This window comes from Olea europaea, chromosome 17 (assembly GCF_002742605.1).
Source record: "Olea europaea var. sylvestris chromosome 17, O_europaea_v1, whole genome shotgun sequence".
Classification (NCBI taxonomy): domain Eukaryota; kingdom Viridiplantae; phylum Streptophyta; class Magnoliopsida; order Lamiales; family Oleaceae; genus Olea; species Olea europaea.
Window position 1 is genome coordinate 16,510,317 of NC_036253.1, and position 12,585 is coordinate 16,522,901.

The window sequence follows — 12,585 nt, forward strand, 5'->3', positions numbered from 1 at the left end:
CAGGATCACGGGATTTTAGCCAAATTCCTTCGTTTAGGCTTCCGAATAATTAATTTCCGTATTAATTATGTCAGGCTGAAGAAGTGTTGGACAGAAAATTAACAACGCAAAACTGCACCAGGGGCAATTTCGTCATTTGTCACAACGGTGTCGGAATGTGCCGAAATTTGGCAGATTGATTGGAAACGGCCCGAAAAATTGGACTCGGGGCATAGACCCGGGATCACGGGATTTTAGCCAAATTCCTTCGTTTAGGTCTCCGAATAATTAATTTTCGTATTAATTATGTTAGGCCGAAGAAGTGTTGGACAAAAAATTAGCAAAGAAAAATTGCACCGGGGCAATTTCGTCATTTGTCACGACGATGTCGGAATGCGCAGAAATTTGGTAAGTTGATTGGAAATTGCCCGAGAAATTGGACTCGAGTCACTGGCCCGTAATCATAGGATTTTAGCCAATTTTCTACGTTTAGGCCCCGAATAATTAATTTTCGTGTTAATTATGTCAGGTTGAAGAAGTGTTGGATAGAAAATTAAAAAGAAAAATCGCACCAGGGGCAATTTCGTCATTTGTCGCAACGGTGTCGGAATAGGCCGAAATTTGACAGGTTGATTGGAAATGGCCCAAGAAATTGGACTCAGGTTCAAACCCAGGATCACGGGATTTTAGCTAAATTCTTTCGTTTAGGCCTGCAAATAATTAATTTCCGTATTAATTATGTTTGGTTGAAGATATGTTGGACAAAAAATTTACAAAGAAAAGCCGCGCTAGGGGCAATTTCGTCATTTGTCGTGACGGTGTCGGTATGGCCCGAAATTTGGAAGGTTGATTGGAAACGGCCCGAGAAATTGGACTCGAGGCACTGGCCCATAATCACAGGATTTTAGCCAATTTTCTACGTTTAGGCCCCCGAATAATTAATTTTCGTGTTAATTATGTCAGGTTGAAGAAGTGTTGGACAGAAAATTAAAAAGAAAAATCGCACCGGGGCAATTTCGTCATTTGTCGCAACGGAGTCGGAATAGGCCGAAATTTGGCAGGTTGATTGGAAACGGCCCAAGAAATTGGACTCAGGTTCAAACTCAGGATCACGGGATTTTAGCTAAATTCCTTCATTTAGGCCTGCAAATAATTAATTTCCGTATTAATTATGTTTGGTTGAAGATGTGTTGGACAAAAAATTTACAAAGAAAAGCCGCACCAGGGGCAATTTCGTCATTTGTCGTGACGGTGTCGGTATGGCCCGAAATTTGGCAGGTTGGTTGGAAACGGCCCAAGAAATTGGACTCGGGGCACAGACCCGAGATCACAGGATTTTTTATAAATTCCGTCGTTTAGGCCTCCGAATTATTAATTTCTGTATTAATAATGTCAGGTTGAAGAAGTGTTGGACAGAAAATTAACAATACAAAACCGTACCAGCGTAATTTGGTCATTTGTCGCGACGGTGTCGAAATGGGTTGAAATTTGACAAGTTGATAGGAAACGGCCCGAGAAATTGGACTCGGGGCAAAGACCCGGGATCGCGGGATTTTAGCCAAATTCCTTCGTTTAGGCCTACGAATAATTAACTTCTGTATTAATTTTGTCAGGTTGAAGAAGTGTTGGATAGAAAATTAACAACGTAAAACCGCACCAGGGGCAATTTCGTCATTTGTCGTGACGGTGTCGGAATGGGCCGAAATTTGTCAGGTTGATTGGAAACGGCCTGAGAAATTGGAGTCGGGCCGCAGACCCGGGATCATAGGATTTTAGCCAAATTCCTTCGTTTAGGCCTCTGAATAATTAATTTCCGTATTAATTATGCCAGGCTAAAGAAGTGTTGGACAGAAAATTAACAAAGAAAAATCGCACCAGGGATAATTTTGCCATTTGTCGCGACGGTGTCGAAATGGGCCGAAATTTGGCAGGTTGATTGGAAACGGCCCGAGAAATTGTGCTCGAGGTACAGTCCCGGGATCACGGGATTTTAGACAAATTCCTTTGTTTTTGTCTCCGAATAATTAATTTTCGTATTAATTATGTTAGGTTGAAGTAGTGTTTGAAAGAAAATTAACACCACAAAACGAACCAGGGGCAATTTCATCACTTGTCGCGACGGTATCGGAATGGGCCGAAATTTGGCAGGTTGATTGGAAACGGCCCGAGAAATTGGACTCCGGGTACAAACCCGACATCACGGGATTTTAGCCAAATTCCTTCGTTTAGGCCTCCGAATAATTAATTTTCGTATTAATTTTGTCAGGTTGAAGAAGTGTTGGACATAAAATTAACAAAGAAAAAACGTACTAGGGCCAATTTCGCCATTTATCATGACGATGTCGGAATGGGCCGAAATGTGAAAGGTTGATTGGAAATGGCTCGAGAAATTGGACTCGGGGCACAGACCCGGGATCACTGGATTTTAGCCAAATTCCTTCGTTTAGGCCTCCGAATAATTAATTTCCTTATTAATTTTGTCAGGTTGAAGTAGTGTAGGACAGAAAAATAACAACACAAAACCGCACCTGGGTAATTTCGTCATTTGTCACAACGGCGTCAGAATGGGCCGAAATTTGGCTGGTTGATTGGAAACATCGGGGAAAAATTGGAGTCGGGGCATGGACCCGAGATCAAGGGATTTTAGCCAAATTCCTTCGTTTAGGCCTCCGAATAATTAATTTTCGTATTAAATATGTCAGGTTGAAGAAGTGTTGGACAGAAAATTAACACCACAAAACCGAACCAGGGGCAATTTCGTCATTTGTCGCGACGGTGTCGGAATAGGCCAAAATTTGGTAGGTTGACTAGAAACGGCACAAGAAATTGGACTCAGGGCTCAAACCCAAGATCACGGGATTTTAGCTAAATTCCTTCGTTTAGGCCTGCAAATAATTAATCGCCGTATTAATTATGTTAGGTTGAAGAAGTGTCGGACAGAAAATTAACAAAGAAAAAGCGCACCAGGGACAATTTTATTATTTGTCGTGACGGTGTCGGTATGGCCTGAAATTTGGTAGGTTGATTGGAAACGGCCCGAGAAATTGGACTCGGGGCGCCGACCCGAGATCACAAGATTTTTGATAAATTCCTTCGTTTAGGCCTCCGAATTATTAATTTTCGTATTAATTATGTCAGGTTGAAGAAGTGTTGGATAGAAAATTAACAACACAAAACCGTACCAGCGTAATTTCGTCATTTGTCGCGACGATGTCGAAATGGGTCGAAATTTGGCAGGTTTATTGGAAACGGCCCGAGAAATTGGACTCGGGGCAAAGACCTGGGATCGCGGGATTTTAGCCAAATTCCTTCGTTTAGGCCTACGAATAATTAATTTCTGTATTAATTTTGTCAGGTTGAAGAAGTGTTGGATACAAAATTAACAACGCAAAATCGCACCAGGGGCAATTTCGTCATTTGTCGTGACGGTGTCGGAATGGGCCGAAATTTGGCAGGTTGATTGGAAACGGCCTGAGAAATTGGAGTCGGACCACAGACCCGGGATCACAGGATTTTAGCCAAATTCCTTCGTTTAGGCCTCCGAATAATTAATTTCCATATTAATTATGCCAGTCTGAAGAAGTGTTGGACAGAAAATTAACAAAGAAAAATCGCATCAAGGGCAATTTTGTCATTTGTCGCGACGGTGTCGAAATGGGCCGAAATTTGGCAGGTTGATTGGAAATGGCCCGAGAAATTATACTCGGGGCATAGACCCAGAATCACTGGATTTTAGCCAAATTCCTTCGTTTAGGCCTCCGAATAATTAATTTCCTTATTAATTTTGTCAGGTTGAAGAAGTGTTGGACAGAAAATTAACAACGCAAAATCGCACAAGGGGTAATTTCGTCATTTGTCAAAACGACGTCAGTATGGGCCGAAATTTGGCAGGTTGATGTGTAACATCCGGAGAATTGGAATCGGGGCACGGACCCTGTATCACGGGATTTTAGCTAAATTCCTTCGTTTAGGCCTCTAAATAATTAATTTTCATATTAAAAATATCAGGTTGAAGAAGTATTGGACAGAATATTAACACCGCAAAAATCGAACCAGGGTCAATTTCGTCATTTGTCGCGACGGTGTCGGAATGGGCCAAAATTTGGCAGGTTGATTGGAAACGGCCCGAGAAATTGGAGTCGGGGCACAGACCCGGTCAATTTCGTCATTTGTCGCGACGGTGTCGGAATGGGCCAAAATTTGGCAGGTTGATTGGAAACGGCCCGAGAAATTGGACTCGGGGCACGGACCCGGGATCACAAGATTTTAGCCAAATTCCTTCGTTTAGGCTTCCAAATAATTAATTTTCATATTAATTATGTCAGGGTGAAGAAGTGTCGGACAGAAAATTAACAAAGAAAAATTGCACCAGGGGCAATTTTGTCATTTTTCGCGACGGTGTCGGAATGGACCGAAATTTGGCAGGTTGATTGTAAACGGCCCGAGAAATTGGAGTCGGGGCACAGACCCGGGATCATGGGATTTTACCCAAATTCCTTTGTTTAGGCCTCCGAATAATTAATTTTCGTATTAATTATGTCAAGTTGAAGGAATGGGCCGAAATTTGGCAGGTTGATTGGAAACGGCTTGAGAAATTGGAGTCGGACCACAGACCCGGGATCACAGGATTTTAGCCAAATTCCTTCGTTTAGGCCTCCGAATAATTAATTTCCATATTAATTATGTCGAACCGAAGAAGTGTTGGACAGAAAATTAACAAAGAAAAATCGCACCAGGGGCAATTTAGTCATTTGTCGCGACGGTGTCGAAATGGGCCAAAATTTGACAGGTTGATTGGAAACGGTCCGAGAAATTGGAGTCGGGGCATAGACCAGAGATCACGGGATTCTACACGAATTCCTTCGTTTAGGCCTCCGAATAATTAATTTCCTTATTAATTATGTCGAGTTGAAGAAGTGTTGGACAAAAAATTAACAATACAAAACCGTACCATGGGCAATTTCGTCATTCGTTGCGATGGTGTCGGAATGGGGCAAAATTTGGCAGGTTGATTGGAAACGGTTCGAGAAATTAGACTCGGGACACAGACCCGGGATCACTAGATTTTAGCCAAATTCCTTCGTTTAGGCCTCCAAATAATTAATTTACGTATTAATTATGCCAGGCTGAAGAAGTATCGGACAGAAAATTAACAAAGAAAAATCGCACCCGGGGTAATTTTTGTCATTTGTCGCAATGGTGTTGGAATGGACCGAAATTTGGCAGGTTGATTAGAAACGGCTCGAGAAATTGGAGTCAGGTCACAGAATTGGGATCACGGGATTTTACCTAAATTCCTTTGTTTAGGCCTCCGAGTAATTAATTTCCGTATTAATAATGTCACGTTGAAGAAGTGTTGGACAGAAAATTAACAACACAAAATCGCACTAAGAGCAATTTCGTCATTTGTCGCGACGATGTCGGAATGAGCCGAAATTTGGCAAGTTGATTGGAAACGACCGAGAAATTCGACTTGGGGCACAGACCCGGGATCACGGGATTTTTGTCAAATTCCTTCATTTTGGCCTCCAAATAATTAATTGTTGTATTAATTATGTCGGGCTGAAGAAGTGTCGGACAGAAAATTAACAAAGAAAAATTGCACTAGGGGCAATTTGTCATTTGCTGCGATGGTGTCGGAATGGGCCGAAATTTGGCAGGACGATTGAAAACGGCCCGAGAAATTGGAGTCGGGGCACAGACCCGGGATCACGGGATTTTAGCCAAATTCCTTCGTTTAGCCCTCCGAATAATTAATTTTCGTATTAATTATGTTAGGCTGAAGAAGTACTGGACAGAAAATTAACAACGCAAAACCGCACCAAGGGCAATTTCATCATTTGTCGCAATTGTGTCTGAGTGGTCGAAATTTGACAGGTTGATTGGAAACGCCTCGAGAAATTGGACTCCGGGCACGGACCTGGGATCACTAGATTTTAGCCAAATTCTTTCGTTTAAGTCTCCAAATAATTAATTTTTGTATTAATTATGTCAGGCTGAAGAAGTGTCAGACAGAAAATTAACAAAGAAAAATCGCACCAGGTGCAATTTTGTCATTTGTCGCGACGGTGTCGGAATGGGCCGAAATTTGGCCGGTTGATTGGAAACGGCCCGAGAAATTGGAGTCGGGGCACAGACCAGGGGTCACGGGATATTACCCAAATTCCTTCGTTTAGGCCTCTGAATAATTAATTTCCGTATTAATTATGTCAGGTTGAAGAAGTGTTGGACATAAAATTAACAACGCAAAATCGCACCAGGAGAAATTTCGTCATTTGTCGCGACGATGTCGGAATGGACCGAAATTTGGCAGGTTGATTGGAAACGGCCCTAGAAATTCGACTCGGGGCACAGACCCGGGATCACGGGATTTTTGCCAAATTCCTTCCATTTGGCCTCCGAATAATTAATTGTCATACTAATTTTGTCAAGCTGAAGAAGTGTCGGATAGAAAATTAAAAAAGAAAAACCGCACCAGGGACAATTTGTCATTTGTTGCGACGGTGTCGGAATGGGCTGAAATTTGGCAGGGTGATTGGAAACGGCCCAAGAAATTGGAGTCGGGGCATAGACCCGAGAACACGGGATTTTAGCCAAATTCCTTCGTTTAGGCCTCCGAATAATTAATTTTTGTATTAATTATGTCAGGCTGAAGAAGTGTTGGACAGAAAATTAACAAAGAAAAACTGCACCAGGGGCAATTTCGTCATTTGTTGCGATGGTGTTGGAATGGTCGAAATTTGGCAGGTTGATAGGAAACGGCTCGAGAAATTGGACTCGGGCACAGACCCGGGATTACGGGATTTTAGCCAAATTCCTTCGTTTAGGCCTCCGAATAATTAATTTCCGTATTAATTATGTCAGGTTGAAGAAGAGTCGGACAAAAAATTAACAAAGAAAAATCTCACGAGGGTCAATTTTGTCAGTTGTCACGACGGTGTTGAAATGGACGAAAATTTGGCAGGTTGATTGGAAATGACCTGAAAAATTGGACTCGGTGCACAGAACCGGGATCACGGGATTTTAGCCAAATTCCTTCGTTTAGGCCTCCGAATAATAAATTTTCGTATTAATTATGTCGGACTGAAGAAGTGTTGGACAGAAAATTAACCAAAAAAAATCGTACCAGCGGCAATTTTGCCATTTGTCGCGACAGTGTCGAAATGGGCCGAAATTTGGCAGGTTGATTGGAAATGGCCCAAGAAATTGGACTCGGGGCACAGACCCAGGATCACGGGATTTTAGCTAAATTCCTTCATTTAGGCCCCCGAATAATTAATTTCCATATTAATTATGTCATACTCAAGAAGTGTTGGACAGAAAATTAACCGCACAGGGGCAATTTCGTCATTTGTCGCGACGGTGTCGGAATGGGCCAAAATTTGACATGTTGATTGGAAACGGCCCGAGAAATTGGAGTCGAGGCATAGACCCGAGATCACGGAATTCTACCCGAATTCCTTCGTTTAGGCCTCCGAATAATTAATTTCCTTATTAGTTATGTCAGGTTGAAAAAGTGTTGGACAAAAAATTAACAATGCAAAACCGCACCATGGGCAATTTCGTCATTCGTCGCGACGGTGTCGGAATGGGCCGAAATTTGGCAAGTTGATTGGAAACGGCTCGAGAAATCGGACTCGGGGCATAGACCCGGGATCATGGAATTTAAGCCAAATTCTTTCGTTTAGGCCTCCGAATAATTAGTTTTCGTATTAATTATTCAGGCTGAAGAAGTGTTGGACAGAAAATTAAAAAAGAAAAACCACACTGGGGGCAATTTTTTCATTTGTCGCGACGGCGTCGGAATGGGCCGAAATTTGGCAGGTTGATTGAAAACGGCTCGAGAAATTGGACTCGAGGTACAGACCCGCGATCACGGGATTTTAACTAAATTCCTTCATTTAGGCCTCCGAATAATTAATTTTCGTATTAATTATGTCAGGTTGAAGATGTGTCGGACAAAAAATAAACAAAGAAAAGCCCCACCAGGGGCAATTTCGTCATTTGTCACGACGGTGTCGGAATAGACCGAAATTTGGCAGGTTGATTGGAAACGGCCCGAGAAATTGGACTCGGGGAATAATCCCGAGATCACAGGATTTTAGGCAAATTCCTTCGTTTAGGCCTCCGAATAATTAATTTTCGTATTAATTATGTTAGGTTGAAGAAGTGTTGGACAGAAAATTAACAATGCAAAACCGCACCTGGGGTAATTTCGTCATTTGTCGCAACGGCGTCAGAATGGGCCGAAATTTGGCAGGATGATTGGAAACATCCGGAGAAATTGGTGTCGCGGCACGGACCCGGGAACACGAGATTTTAGCCAAATTCCTTTGTTTGGGCCTCCGAATAATTAATTTTCGTACTAATTATGTCAGGCTGAAGACGTGTTGGACAGAAAATTAACAAAGAAAAATCGCACCGGGGCAATTTTGCCATTTGTCGCGACGGTGTCGAAATGAGCAGAAATTCTGCAGGTTGATTGGAAATAGTACGAGAAATTGGAATCCGGGTACAGACCCGGGATCACGGGATTTTAGCCAAATTCCTTCTTTAGGCCTCTGAATAATTGATTTTCGTATTAATTATGTCAGGTTGAAGAAGTGTTGGACAAAAAATTAACAACGCAAAATTACACCTGGGGTAATTTCGTCATTTGTTGCAACGGCGTCAGAATGGGCCAAAATTTGGCAGGTTGATTGGAAACATCCGGAGAAATTGGTGTCGCGGCACGGACCCGGGAACACGGGATTTTAGCCAAATTCCTTCGTTTGGGCCTCCGAATAATTAATTTTCGTGCTAATTATGTCAGGCTGAAGACGTATTGGACAGAAAATTAACAAAGAAAAATTGCACCAGGGGCAAATTTGCCATTTGTCCCGACGGTATCGAAATGCGCAGAAATTTGGCAGGTTGATTGGAAATAGCGCAAGAAATTGGAATCGGGGCACAGACTCGAGATCATGGGATTTTAGCCAAATTCCTTCGTTTAGGCCCCCGAATAATTAATTTCCGTATTAATTATGTCAGGTTGAAGAAGTATTGGACAAAAAATTAACAACGCAAAATCGCACGTGGGGTAATTTCGTCATTTGCCGTAACGGCGTCAGGATGGGCCGAAATTTGGCAGGTTGATTGGAAACATCTGGAGAAATTAGAGTCGAGGCACGGTCCCTGGATCACGGGATTTTAGCCAAATTCCTTCGTTTAAGCCTCCGAGTATTTAATTTTTGTATTAAATATGTCAGGTTGAAGAAGTATTGGAAAGAAAATTAACACCACAAAACCGAACCAGGGGCAATTTCGTCATTTGTCGTGACGGTATCGAAATGTGCCGAAATTTGGCAGGTTGATTTGAAACGGCCCGAGAAATCGGACTCAGGGCACGGACCCGGGATCACAAGATTTTAGCCAAATTCATTTAGGCCATGGAATAATTAATTTTCGTATTAATTACGTCAGGCTGAAGAAATGTTGGATAGAAAATTAACAAAGAAAAACCGCACCAAGGGCAATTTTGTCATTTATCGCGACGGTGTTGAAATGGATCAAAATTTGACAGGTTGATTGGAAACGACCCGAGAAATTGGAGTCGGGGCACAGACCCGGAATCACGGGATTTTACCCAAATTCCTTCGTTTAGGCCTCCAAATAATTAATTTCAGCATTAATTATGTCAGGTTGAAGAAGTGTTGGACAGAAAATTAACAACGCAAAATTGCACCAAGGGCAATTTCATCATTCATCGCGACGATGTCGGAATGGGCTGAAATTTGGCAGGTTGATTGGAAACAGTCAGAGAAATTAGACTCGGGGCACGAACCCAGGATCATGGGATTTTAGCCAAATTCCTTCGTTTTGGCCTCCGAATAATTAATTATCGTATTAATTATGTCGGGCTGAAGAAGTGTCGGACAGAAAATTAACAAAGAAAAATCGCACCAGGGGTAATTCTGCCATTTGTCGCGACGGTGTCGAAATGGGCCAAAATTTGGCAGGTTGATTGGAAGCTGCGCGAGAAATTGGAATCGGGGCACAGACCCGGGATCATAGGATTTTAGCCAAATTCCTTCGTTTAGGCCTCCGAATATTTAATTTCCGTATTAATTATGTCAGTTGAAAAAGTGTTGGACAGAAAATTAGCTACGCAAAACCGCAGCTGGGGTAATTTCGTCATTTGTCGCAACGGCGTCAGAATGGGCCGAACTTTGGCAGGTTGATTGGAAACATCCAGAGAAATTGGAGTCGGGGCACGGACCCAGGATCGCGGGATTTTAGCCAAATTCTTTCGTTTAGGCCTCCGAATAATTAATTTTCGTATTAAATATGTCAGGTTGAAGAAGTGTCGGACAGATAATTAACACCGCAAAATCGAACCAGGGGCAATTTCGTCATTTGTCGCAGTGGTGTCGAAATGGGCCGAAATTTGGCAACTTGATTGGAAACGACCCGAGAAATTGGAGTCAGGCCACAGACCTGGGGTCACGGGATTTAACCCAAATTCCTTTGTTTAGGCCTCCGAATAATTAATTTCCATGTTAATTATGTCACGTTGAAGAAGTGTTGGACAGAAAATTAACAACGCAAAATCGCACCGGGGGCAATTTCGTCATTTGTGACGACGATGTCGGAATGGGCCGAAATTTGGCATGTTGATTGGAAACGGTCGGAGAAATTGGACTCGGGGCACGAACCTGGAATCACGGGATTTTAGCCAAATTCCTTCATTTTGGCTTCCGAATAATTAATTGTCGTATTAATTATGTCGGGCTGAAGAAGTGTTGGACAGAAAATTAACAAAGAAAAATCGCACCAGGGTCAATTTTGCCATTTGTCGAGACGGTGTCAGAATGGGCCGAAATTCGACAGGTTGATTGGAAACTGCGCGAGAAATTGGAATCGGGGCACAGACCTGGGATCGTAGGATTTTAGCCAAATTCCTACGTTTAGGCCTCCGAATAATTAATTTCCGTATTAATTATGTTTGATTGAAGAAGTGTTGGACAGAAAATTAGCAACGCAAAATCGCACCTGGGGTAATTTCGTCATTTGTTGCAACGGCGTCAGAATGGGCCGAACTTTGACAGGTTGATTGGAAACATCCGGAGAAATTGGAGTCCGGGCATGGACCCAGGGTTGCGGGATTTTAGCCAAATTCTTTCGTTTAGGCCTCCGAATAATTAATTTTCGTATTAATTTTGTCAGGTTGAAGAAGTGTAGGAAAGAAAATTAACAACGCAAAATGGCACCAGGGGCAATTTCGTCATTTGTAGCGACGGTGTCGGAATTTTCCAAAATTTGGCAGGTTAAATGGAAACGGCCTGAGTAATTGGACTCGGGGTACAGATCGGAGATCATGGGATTTTAGCCAAATTCCTTTGTTTAGGCCTCCGAATAATTAATTTCCGTATTAATTATGTGAGATTGAAGAAGTGTTGGAGAGAAAATTAACTACGCAAAACCGCACTAGGGCAAATTTAGCCATTTATCGTGACGATGTCGGAATGGGCCGAAATTTAGCAGGTTGATTGGAAACATCCAGAGAAATTGGAGTCAGGGCACGGACCCAGGATCGCGGGATTTTAGCCAAATTCTTTCGTTTAGGCCTCCGAATAATTAATTTTCGTATTAAATATGTCAGGTTGAAGAAGTGTCGGACAGATAATTAACACCGCAAAATCGAACCAGGGGCAATTTCGTCATTTGTCGCAGCGGTGTCGAAATGGGCCGAAATTTGGCAACTTGATTGGAAACGACCCGAGAAATTGGAGTCGGGGCACAGACTTGGGGTCACGGGATTTAACCCAAATTCCTTTGTTTAGGCCTCCGAATAATTAATTTCCATGTTAATTATGTCACGTTGAGGAAGTGTTGGACAGAAAATTAACAACGCAAAATCGCACCGGGGGCAATTTCGTCATTTGTCACGACGATGTCGGAATGGGCCGAAATTTGGCATGTTGATTGGAAACGGTCAGAGAAATTGGACTCGGGGCACGAACCTGGAATCACGGGATTTTAGCCAAATTCCTTCATTTTGGCTTCCGAATAATTAATTGTCGTATTAATTATGTCGGGCTGAAGAAGTGTTGGACAGAAAATTAACAAAGAAAAATCGCACCAGGGGCAATTTTGCCATTTGTCGAGACGGTGTCAGAATGGGCCGAAATTCGACAGGTTGATTGGAAACTGCGCGAGAAATTGGAATCGGGGCACAGACCCGGGATCGTAGGATTTTAGCCAAATTCCTTCGTTTAGGCCTCCGAATAATTAATTTCCGTATTAATTATGTTTGATTGAAGAATTGTTGGACAGAAAATTTGCAACGCAAAACCGCACCTGGGGTAATTTCGTCATTTGTCGCAACGGCGTCAGAATGGGCCGAACTTTGGCAGGTTGATTGGAAACATCCGGAGAAGTTGGAGTCCGGGCATGGACCCAGGGTTGCGGGATTTTAGCCAAATTCTTTCGTTTAGGCCTCCGAATAATTAATTTTCGTATTAAATATGTTAGGTTGAAGAAGTTTTGGACAGAAAATTAACACCGTAAAATCGAACCAGGGGCAATTTCGTCATTTGTCACGACGGTGTCGGAATGGGCCGAAAT